The sequence below is a fragment of the Cygnus olor genome, chromosome 16, assembly GCF_009769625.2.
Source record: "Cygnus olor isolate bCygOlo1 chromosome 16, bCygOlo1.pri.v2, whole genome shotgun sequence".
In the NCBI taxonomy this organism is placed as follows: domain Eukaryota; kingdom Metazoa; phylum Chordata; class Aves; order Anseriformes; family Anatidae; genus Cygnus; species Cygnus olor.
This window is the reverse complement of record NC_049184.1, coordinates 2,818,002-2,830,019: the sequence shown is the minus strand read 5'-3', so window position 1 is coordinate 2,830,019 and position 12,018 is coordinate 2,818,002. Positions and strand designations below refer to the sequence as shown.

Here is a 12,018-nt window from a genome sequence, read left to right as displayed (position 1 = left end):
CTATGGACTTGTTTCACCCACTTTCCATGAGACCAAAGGAATAAAATATTGTTCTGTCAAAACTGTAAGCGCCTCTGGGCAGCAGATGAGGAGAGTTTCGGAGTTCTCTTCTATCTTTTATTGTTTTGAATTTTTTTTTTCCTTTTTCCATCCTGCGTTTGGACTTTAAGAAATTGTTGGGGGGGGGGGAAGGCAAACAAAAGTTGACTTTTGTTAGATGACTGAGACTTGGCAGTTGTGTGGAGGTCACGGTGCTCAGTCAGTGTCAGCCTCCATTCCCCAGAGTTGTATCCTGTAATGTATTTATTTATCATTACAGACGGCCAAAAATTTTTTTTCCCTTTCAGTTTGTTCTGTCCAAGGCCGCAGGGTTCCGACAGAGATCAACAGCGTTCCCGCAGTGATGAAGCAGCTCGTCAAAAGCTGAATTAGATGTTAAATCTTTCTGAAGTGGGGAGGTGGAAGGAGGGGAATCACATTGTGCTAAGAATTTATCATGTGTTGTTTCCTGTGAGATAATGTATAGGAGAAGATTTGTTATGGTGCAAGTTTCAAACTGCTGTTTCAGGGCTACAGTGTCTGCCAAGCTTATGATGTATTTGATCTTTTTTGAAAGTCCTTCTTTCCCTTTTCTACCTTTTGTTAAGCAGTATGTCTTCGAGGTAGGTAAACACTTGAAATACTCCATCTACTGAAACATGTTCAGGTAAGCACCAAAAATTGCATGGATAAGAGGAATAACCAGAAATCTGATAGATTAGACGGTGACATTCAGTGGGGCTCCAGTTCCCAGACAGAGGGCAAGAGGCTCAAATTTTCTCTTAGCTTTGCAACTGGATATGTTAGACAAATTTTGCAGGCACACCATTTTGTAGAAGCAATTATAAATTTTGGTACAGACCTGGAATGAAATTAGGCCTTACTTTTCAAAGGTGCTGCATACTCCCAGCATTTCTTAAAGCCAAAGAGAGCAACAGCTTGATAGTACTTTTGATAATATTTACTGAGGCATTTTGCATCAGTCATCGCCCTTTACAGAGCAGGTCACTGTCTCAAGCTTGCCCACTTGTGACATAGTAGAAATGCTCTTCGTGTTCTTTTTGTTCTTTCACCACACTCCTTTCTTCCTCAGGAGGAAGCGTAGATGAGTTTCCCATTCACTTATGCTTTCTGATATAATTGCATTTGCTACCTTCAGTTATTGAACAGAGCTCGTGGACAACTCATGTACCTTCTTCATGGACTATAAAATGCGCTCCTTTTCAATCTAAGGCGAGATGTGGGAAAAGTGTCAGAATGATTTTCACTCTCGTTCCCTGAATAAATATGCTGGTTTAAGAATCTTTTGGGTAAAATAGTTTTACTCCAATTCTTCAATAAAATGTCAAGTGCAGTGATAGATGAACTGGCAGTCCTGAAGTTTACTCAACATTGTTTTGTTCTCACTGTCTAGGTCAAGATATTTCTGGCTTGCTTGGAATGGACAAAACTTCCACAGATCTTAAATAACACTGTTAATATTATAAGTGGTTTGGTTATCAGGCAGGAAGGAAGTTTATTGATCTGCAGGATAAGCACTGTGTGCTTATGAGCCATCTTTTCCTGCCTAGCTGTAATGAATCTGAGGACCCAGAAGTGTGTGCAGCAAATCCCCTCTGCTGAGGGGGGAGGAAGGAAGCAGGGCTGCAGGGGCTCATGGCATACTTGTCTCTCTGCCTCACCTACTTGCATGGTGGTCTTTACACTCGAGGCACCTGAATAACCTTTAATACAACTTTTACTTAAAGTAATCCTGGAAGTAAGTGCTCCTGCATACTTTGCAGATGAAGGAGTGAGGCTTATAGGGGAGCTCTACATGCTTGAGTGAAGTCAGTCCCTGACTCTGGACTTGAACCCAATCTACTTCTTCCTAAGTGTCAGCTTGGCTCCTGGCATGAGCCAACGTGCTTGTCAGGTGATGGTTCCCAGCTTAGTGTCCCTACAGGGAAAGGACATGATTGGTTCAAGCCAGTAAACTCAAAAATCATGAACAGATACCAAATGTGTCGTGGATGAGAGATGACTTTGGCACTTTAGCTCCTACCTTCATCCAGTGTTTGGAGCCTCTGTCAACTAGCCAGGTTGCCTGATCAGAGCACAAGAGACTTAGACCTCAAATCTTGTCTCTTCCAGAAAAAAATGTTCTGACTTTTCTAGGTCATCCTAAATGGAGGTTTTTTTCTATCCTTCCTGCCAGAGGTTTGCCATGTTGCAAAGAAATCCAAGGTAACCCGCCTTTGCTCAAGCAGACAGGTACATAACTTATGGTGTCTTCCTTAGGAATTGCTTATACTTTTCATTTTAAACTACAGAGAAACAGCTCATAAAACAGTAGTAGAAATCCCTGAATGAGCATCGTAGTCATGAGATGAAAGTTAAAGTCAAGGTATTTCCTCTCTGCCCATTCATTCAATAAAACTTGAAGTCTTTCTGTGAATTATCAAGGCTTTGACAAGAGGAGTGGGAAGCACCCCCAAGAACAGTGGGTAGCCAGGTAATTACAGTACCCTTCTGGGATATGACAGATGTTTATTTGAGACCCTCTGGTTGAGCAGTGGAGCTGCTGCCAGAGTGCAGGAACTGTCGAGTAATTCAGTGAAGCAGCAGTGGCATCTGCGTGGGGTGGTTTGGCCTGTGAGGAGGCCTAGTCAGACTGCTCTGGGAGAAGCATGCCTGGCCTAGGTGTGCTCGGCACTCACCCATGGGTCCCTCAAGGGAGCTGGGAAGAGGAAAGGCTGGTCTGTGGATGTCAGCAGGGCTAGGTGTGACCTTGGTGCGCGGCCCAGCTTGAGCGGTGACGTGTGCAGGTGCCGAAGTGCGTAGGGAGCGCTACTGCTGGAAACAAAGATGTTAAAAGTGGTTGGGATTAAGCACATCAACTCTTTCAGTGCAGGCGCCTGAGGGGCAAGTTGCACAAGGTGGCTGAGCTGATCTAACAGTTTGCTCCTGCCAAGCAGAGGGAAGTGTCTCCTCACCGCCCAGCTCTTGGCTGAACCAGTTCCTCACAGTGGCTGCAGCGGTGGTGAGCTATCGGATCAGGCGTCTCACGGGACTTCATCCTGTCAGGTGCTTGCCAAAGTTCACAATGAAGCAGAAAAATGAATCCTTGCATCTGGGGCACTGTGCTAGCACCTTCTTTATCAAGCAGCTTTATTTATCTCATGTTCCTGCTTACTTTTTCTGAAGAATCTGGAAGAAAGGAGAAGAGCGGCCATTATGAGAGAGGACACGCTCCAGGTTGGCAAGATTCGCTTGTGCTCTGTGACCACATTGCCTCTTCCTGGCAGAATGGATGTGCTGGCGGTATTCCCTAGTGTTCTTGAGCTCTTGTGTTGAGTCTGGTAAGTGTGTATAAATGTAAGAATGAACATGGTACAACAAATAACATTTCAGTTTTAAATTTTTTATAGAAGGCCTGTGTTTCAGGCTGGAAAAATGCCTCTGCAATCCACTTAGCTGGGAGTGTGGCTGAATTGCTTTTCCTGGTTCTTTATTTGCTCCATATTCCTTGATGTTGTATCAAGTCTTCCAGCCTGTGTTTCAGGAAGGACCTTATCCTCACTCTGATGCTGCAGGTCACATAGCAAAGCCCCCTGGTAAGGCAGCGTATCTGTCACAATCATACGCTTCCAGTTCACAGAAAAGAAATCCAATACAAAAGTGACATGATAAAAAATAAGCTGCGTTAAACAAAGATATTTTCTGTGTATCACACCAAAACATGGTGTATTTCATAACATGGCAGAGCACACTTCATCAGAATCCTAGGGAAGAAGCAGACCTGCTAAAAGAATAACATTTTGGTGCCAGGGAAGTTATGCATGTAATAGATCTCTGCTGTATTTTGCAGAGATTTGCAGCTACATTCATCCTTTGCTAAAATGTAATGGCAACATGTTGTAGGAGCCAGTTCTCCTTAGGGCTTCATATTGCAACAAAGGAGCTATAAATGATGTTATTGAAGTGGTAGGTTTCAGAAGGCAACCGGGATTTAATTTCAATTGAGAGGTGCTTTTGATTAATCAGCCTCCTTAAAAGCAGAGCTGTCCAGGAAAAAATAACCTGCACAGGTTGCTTTTTAGACCCTTGAAGGGGAGGACGTGTGTGCTGTTGCCTGGTTGCGAGAGGTCCCACTCTTTATCCAGATCCTCTCTGGCTAGAGCAGGAACTCGAGGAGAGTTCATTTTCCTGTGTGCAGGCTCCCTGCCCATTGCAGCGTGTCTGGCAGCTGCCGATGCGACGCGTGCCTCGCTGAGAGGCAGGGCAGATGGATGGGGTGGGGATTGCTGGGCTTTGCTCAGCCTGTCTTCCACTGGCAATTCTTGCCCGAGAGAAACCTCAGCATGGTTTTTTTTTTTTTTTTTTTTTTTAATTGGGACCCTTTTCTTGAGTGAAAGAAATGAGCATGGTGTTTCATGATAGGAGCACAAGAGTATTTGCATAGAGGGTTTGGAAAATAAAATGTACAGTGTGTCAAAGAGTGGACAACCCCTTGTATCCTTTATGGGCACTTCATTTCTGCAACATTCAAAAGAGCAAAGAGCTGATCCTTCTGGTACTTTTGTGTGTACTTCGGAAGGGATCTTCCTATAGCAGCTTTGGGTTTGTCTCTGGGAGCCCAAACTGTAATTACAGGTGTAGTGTATTCTGTATGAGGAAAAAAGCCAGTTTTGTAAAGATATGCTTCTGTTTTCTGCCCTTGTCTCCCCACATTTATCTATCCACACTTCGAGAGCAGAGTGAAAGGGCAGCAGCTGGCTGCGTGGGACAGTGAATGGTGCCCTTGGCTGGCACCAGAAGGGACAGTACCAGCAGGAGGAGGACAGAAGTTGGTCTGCAGAGCCTTATCAAATGCTTGGGATAGAAAATCCTAATAGGGATTTGTTTGTTTCATTTTATGCTTTGAAGTCAATGCTTTTTTCTCTTTCATCTCCCATTTTTGGACTTGTGAAACAACTATTTTCTGACCGTGACAGGAGGAACTGGTTGGATTCAAATGCTCTGTAACGTGCAAGAGTGGGAAAACTCCCTGGGACTTGGGACGTCCAGGGCGCATGTGCTGCGTGTGGAGGGGAACATCAGGGAGTGGTGGGACATACGGAATGGTTTGCAGAGTCTCGTCCATGTGCGTGGAGTGATGAGTGGAAGTTTTCACCATCAGCACTTAACACTGGTGCTCCAGGACCTGTGCTGCGTCTGTGGGCTTGAGGGGGAGGCTAAAATAGATTCTTGGCATAAGGTCTTGGATCTTGGATCCTCTTTGCTTAATAGAGTGCTCTGTTTCCCTAGTGATACCCCTGCAGCTGCAAGCCACAGAGGCATCTTGGCTGAAGTCCTCTCGGTTTGCAGGAGAGAATACAGGATAGATCTCCTCAGCAGGAGTATGACTGAATGCTCTCTTTCCCTCCAGCCTGGGAGAGTCCAGTTCTGCTGACCTGAGGGACATGTTCCAGGCTCTGGAGAAGAGTGAAATAGTGTGTGCAAAAGTTTTCAGTTTACATAGAAAGATTTGAGGTATCTGGCCAGAGTCTTTTTTGTGCCTTCTCTGGCTTTTGGAAGTTGCTGAGTTTATTTTTGTCTGTGAGTTGGCCTGTTTTTTTAGTATATGGCAGAGGTGGCTAGAGTCCTGGATAGGCACTTTTTTATATTTCTTATAAACCTAAACAAATACATTAAATAAAGGTCCTTTCACCTCTAGGTTGGTGGTTCAAATCCAGTCGTGCTTGGGAACAGAACTGTTCAAGCAGTAAAAATAAAACATCTCCTGATTTATGAATAGAAGTGTCAAGTTTTGACTTGTTCTGATTACTGGCATCACGTTATTTGTGAACATTCGGACAACTGCCAGAAATTCATGAAACACGTTTGTGAATCCCAGAAGTTTCATAAACTTCAGCCTGAGTGATTATTTGCTTTCTGGTGAATAAGTGGGCTCACTAAAGCGGTGCAAAAAGAACAGCTAAGTAATATTCAGGCCCCATAATAATAATAATGAGATGCAAAGGCACTGTTTCTGTTACAATGAGAAGGATGGCATTTCTGCTCCAGTTTACATCAGTGCAGTGCCATCTGCTCCAAGGAACTGTTGTTACTGGTTTGAGGAAACCCAAGGAAGAAGGATTTGATTTTCAGATCACACGTTGTTTGCTGGGCCAGCAGTTGGAAATTCTGTTGTTGTTTTTGTTTGCTTGGAAATTGAATTGCCCTACTGGAGAAACCATAAAAGCAATGCTAATGCTAGGTAGTATTTGTAGGGTATGGCAGGTGGGGAAAAAGCAGGGCTGTGGGTCAGAGCTCTGTGCAGGACAGAACAGAGAACTGCTTCGTGACACGGGAGCAGATCAGCAGCCCTTTGTCAGAAGATGACTCCCACTGAATTTGCTCTAGCTTTAAAAGAGTAACTCTGCCTTAAAAAGCATGGTGATCTGGCAAATCCATATGGATTTCACCCCAGGAGTGGCGATACCACAGTTAGAGGCAGAGAGCTAAATTCAAGGCATAACTATGCTAAGATGGCTCTCTCCTTATCAGACCATGCCTTACACCTATTTTTTTGAGCATTCAGAAGTTTCTGTGAATGCCAGGTGTGTGGAAAAATTGACTAAAAGCAACAGCAGTATATGGCCTACAGTATTTCAGAGGTACTTTGGGACTGTAAATGACATTTTAAGCACTTCTTACATCCTTTTTCTTCTTCTATGCGAGTCTTTATATTCTCTTACTGCTTGCTCTCCATCTGCAGAAAGTAAAATTCAGATTTTTATTTTTATTTATTTAATCTTTTTTGTATAGCTGCTTTGTCCCAAGACACAGTGCTTGCACAGGGACATTACAGCATGGATTCCCTCTGCTGCCACTTTGCGCAAGTGTGACTTTAGGACATTACTTGTAATTTCTATTGATGTTATAAATAATAGATCAGGTCCACAAATTATTTGCTAAAGGTTCCAACAGATGCGGTGTAATTAACAGACTGTAATCATTAGTTTTTGGAGAGAGGGTGACATATCAGTTTAACTGCTTTTTAGCTTAGAAATAAGTCCAAGTAGAGATGCCTCCAGAGGGATATGCACATGGATGAACGTACTTTGTGCATGCCGTTTTATATACATTCTCACTTTGCTTTCCAAGTATTAACATGTGTAAATCCCTTTGGCATGTGCAGATACGTGCAAGTGGGTTGTGCATCTGTAGCATTTATCTGCATATGGAAGAAAGCATATGTGGAATTGTGTGTACTGAGTTATGCTAGCAGCAAAGTCTTTTGGACATTTGACCTTACATAGTACCTTTTTCAAATCTGCAATTCAGTGATTCAGTTCCTTTTGCCTTAAAAATGAAAGCAGAGTGACTCTGAGTAGAGTAATAATGATGTTTTAGGAAAGAAACCTTTGAGGCATATTACCCAGTTATGCCTCCTTTAATTTAGTAACATGAAAACCACAGAGACAGAAAAACCAGTTTAGATGGAAGAATACAGGTGTAGCTCAGTGGTGCAGGTATCAAGCTGATACCCAAGCCTCCAGTGAGCTCACCCCATTGTCACCAGAGAGATCATTCTTCCAACCTATGAAAAGCATAACACTGTGGTTGTAGCACGGCACCACAACTGCTGTAGGTCCCATCTGTTAAACAGACCTGTCCAACAAGTTGTATTTAGCTCACGGGGTGTTGGAGCAGGAGGAAGACTGCAATGCTATGATGCCACTTCTCCAGAGTGTGGGACGTGGCCCAAAGGAGTGAGTCTTGTACAGGTGAATCAGAACAGTAATTGTAATAACTGTTGGTAATATTAATGCACACGTTTTAGTGAGAGTAGTTGAAAAATGAAAAAGAAGATCTGGGGAGAACTGATCTTCCTCTTCATTTTGGCAGGGCATCTAATATTTTTGTCCAGCAGCTCGTAATTTCTGTAAATAAACTCTGTTATTCGTGCCTGGAGGTAATATGCACAGCAATATTTCATAGAATAGTATAGAATATCCTGAGTTGAAAGGGACCCGCAAGGATCATTGAGTCCAACTCCTGGCTCCACACAGGACCCCCCAAAAATAAGGCCACATGTCTGAGGGTGTTGTCCAAAGACTTCTTGAACTCTGGTGCAGTGACCGTTTCCTTGGGGAGCCTGTTCCAGTGCCTGACCCTTTCAGTGAAGAAGCTTTCCCTAACACCCAGCTTGACCCTCCTCTGTCCCAGCTCTATGCCATCCCCTTGGGTCCTGTCGCTGTTCCCAGAGAGCCGAGCTCAGCACCTGCCCCTCCGCTCCCCTCATGAGGGAGCTGCAGGCCGCCATGAGGCCTCCGCTCAGCCTGCTCTGCTCTGGGCTGAACAAACCCAGGGACCTCAGCCACTCCTCATACAACTTGCCTTCCAGACCCTTCACCATCTTTGTAGCCCTCCTTTGGAGGCTCTCTAATAATTTTAAGTCCTTTGTATTTTGTGGCAACCAAAACTGCACACAGTGCTCAAGGTGACGCCTCACTGGCGCAGAGCAGAGCAGGAGAATCCCTTCCCTCGCCAGGCTAGCCATGTCGTGCCTGAGGCACCCCTGGACAGGGTTGTCCCTTTCGGCTGCTGGTGCACACTGCTGATTCATATTCAGCTTGGCATTGACCAGAAACCCCAGATCCCTTTCTGCAGGGCTGCTCTTCAGCCTCTCGTCCCCATCTGTATGTACAGCCAGGGTTACCCAGTTACAGGATCTGGCACTTGCTCTTGTAAACTTTGTATTGTTGGTGATTGCCCAGTCCTCTAGTGTTTCAAGATCTTTCTTTAAGGCCTGTGTACCCTCAACGGAGTCAACAGCACCTCCCAATTTAGTGTCATCCATAAAATTACTTAATATACCTTCAAGATTTGCATCCAAGTCATTTATGAAAACATTAAAGAGAATGGACCCTAAAATGGAGCCCTGTGGAACCCTGCTAGTGGCTGGCTGCCAGCCTGATGTAACCCTGTTTACTATAACCCTTGAGCCCATCAGCCAATTGTATACCCATCATGATCACAGAATGATTCTGTGATCATATTATGCATTTATCTAGCTGCGTGGTGGACAATTTGTCCAGAAGGATACTGTAAGAAACAATATCAAAAGCTTTACTGAAATCCAAAAAGATTACATTAACTGGCCATTTGAAAGCATTTCGTTTTAGTGCCAGGTAAAACCCAAAAATTTTTACCAGGGACACATATGAGAGCCTTCTGGCAAAAAAAAAAAAAAAGAAAAAAAAAAAAGCCACTTCCAAATAGTAGCCTAGTAGCTACCCTTGAATTCTTATTTACTGGCTTATTTATTTTAAAGAAAAAGCAAAAGTGAGAGTGCACCTGCTTTCCTCCATGCGGGCAAACATGTTCACGTGGATTCTTTCTTTGTTTTGTTTTATTTTATTTTTCCTATTTTTGGAGAAACCAGGAGTTTCATTTTGCATTTTGCTGCTCTGATTCAGGCTTCCTACTGTTATATCACTTCACTTGGGGACAGCACTGGAGTCAGGAATCTGAACTGACTGCCTGGTGCTTAAAAAGGTGAATAATGACTCGGAGAAGACCTTGCATGTATCTTTTGATCTTTGGGCTTCAGACACCCCTTCACCCATAATTAACTTGTGTGTTGACTGATCACCTGAGCGATCAAGGGAGACTCAGTATGTCAGTGGAAACCAGGAAACTATTATTCTATGGTGAAACAGCAATCAAGCCAACTCGTCTATGATACAAATCAGATACGTGCGAGAACAAGTCACGTAATGGTAAGCTGTACTGGAGATGGATGATATCCTAAATCATTATCTTCAATAGTATCAATTATGTTTAAAGGGTGAGTAAGACCATGGTATCTTCATGGCAAATGCTGCATGCAGGTAGCAGTAGCAGCAACAACAGAACTTAAAATTACAGCATGAATTTCAGAAGAGGCAATGCACTAGACTCGACTAGCCAATAAATCAAGGCCATTGGTGGATTAGATGGAGTGGAATGGTAATGGTTATCATTCTGTTGTATAAAATGCACAGCTTGAGGTATATAGATCATTTAAAATATATATGAATTTGAAATCAGCCAAAATATATGGCAGATATTTTTCTTCTTAGAATTATGGTGTGTTTTAAAAGTGTAAGTGCTTTTCAGGACAAATTTTAGTATGTTTTGCATTCAAATGAAACATCTAGTATATTGGTGAAGCCCTTGCACGCGCTGCCTGTGAGAGCAGAGAGAATCATTGGATTTATAGGTTATTCTGCACATTCTCTTAAAGTTAGCCTTTCTGCATAACGTTGCACATGAAATAGGAAAGGCTTTCATTGCACAACTTTGTATAAGAGAAATAGTGTTTACTGTCTGACACATTGCAACATGTAAACAGAGACTCAAAATAAGTCTGTATTAAAAAAAGGAACTCCAGCTGGGAAGGGATTAACTTAATAACATTTTCAGTAATCTCTTTATCAGCATTTCTGTGGCCAGTTTATGATAATAAACAGGCAAAAAAAATATGTTTGAGATTGAAGTAAATTTCAGTCTGATATGAGTGATGTACCTCATAACCAGTTATAATTAGAAGGGAGGCTTCTTACAGCACTGTTCCTCTATAAATCATAGCTGATATTACCCCAACTTATACAACAACTGTGAAATATGCTATGAAATGTGAAACTCTTGAAATAAGATCTTTCATTGCAATTTCATCCTCAGAAAATATGTAATTTGACAAGAGGTCATGAATTTTTTTTTGAGGGTTTGCTTAAAAATAGGATAAACAGTCCCAATTCCCTAGAAAAATATATTAAACTTTCCATTTAGTAATGACTATTTTGTTTAATTTTATAATCACAATGTGTGCAAATTGAAAGTATTGTGTATTTTCGTACAAGCTTCCTTTCTTAGAAGAGCAGATTAAAAACAAACAAACAAAAATCCCTAGTCTATAGCTTCATATTGAGCAAAACTTTACACTCTACGTGAAGTCAGAAATACAGGATGGTAACTAAAAAGATCTGTATTTTCCTTTCTGCTTCTGATAGAAAGTCAGCTTTGACCGGGCCTGGTGCCCATCCAGTTTATACCAGGTGAGACCATAGAAAGCCTATAGGGGACACAACCATAATGAAGAAGGGCCTTGCTGGCTTGATGTCTAAAAAGAAAACAAGAAACAAATAGGAAGATTTTTTTGATTTTTTTTTTTTTCTCGTGTCAGGATCTAAGTCTTTTTCCTATGATATTTTATTATATTTTTGATTGAAAACGGATGGACTTACTTACAAACTGTGTTTTCTGATGAAAACCTACCAACCTCTCAGGACTGTTGGTATGGTAGGGTTGTAGCTGTCTCTATTGATCCTAATTTAAAGCTGTAATTGCAAATAAAAACATCATTATGTCCCCCAGCTACCTTAATTGAAAGGATTGATTCACAGGAGCAAAGCATGATAAGAACTTTCTACACGGACCAACTGCTTATGGACAATTTAACACCTTCATTTCAGCACAGCCTGGGTTGGTTCTTGCATGGAAGAATGTCCTGGGGATTGGGGAGAAACCTCTTCTCTTCTAATATCTGCCTCCTTTCATGTGTTCCACCTGAAGTGAAACAGAGCATCCGTCTAGGACTGTGTAGGCAGCAGGAGGATCACTGGCTTGGTCTCCCAGTTTGTACAAGGGTACAGAGAAGCCAGCAGTGCGGATCAGCATGTGAAGGATATGCACTCTAGTTGTGTGAAAATACTAACATTACAGGTCCTAAAAGGATAGGAAGAAGTATATTATGACCGTGAATCTACTTGCTAGTCTGAAGTGGATTGATTATTTACATCTTCATAAATTGTATTTCTTTCAATCATCTCCTTATAGATGGATGTTGAGATTCTTTAACCTTGCAATATGGTTTTCTCTTGGTACAATGTAAGAATTAGATAAAATCAAGTCACTTCCTTTATAGCATCAAACTTCTAATCTGAAATTACTCATTATATTCAGTAA

The 12,018-nt window shown here is 42.3% G+C and overlaps 1 protein-coding gene across 3 annotated transcripts in view; it reads left to right on the top strand.

The window, feature by feature from the left end:
* Window positions 1–12,018, top strand: part of LOC121079101 — a 92,258-nt gene that overhangs the window by 66,148 nt on the left and 14,092 nt on the right. The window contains exon 1 of one of the 3 annotated variants that reach the window (XM_040575975.1): window positions 2,544–3,380. The exons of the other annotated variants lie outside the window; for them this stretch is intronic. The gene's annotated coding sequence lies outside the window, so the exon portion shown is untranslated. Of the gene's footprint in view, window positions 1–2,543; window positions 3,381–12,018 lie in introns of those variants that run through there. 3 annotated transcript variants of the gene reach the window in all.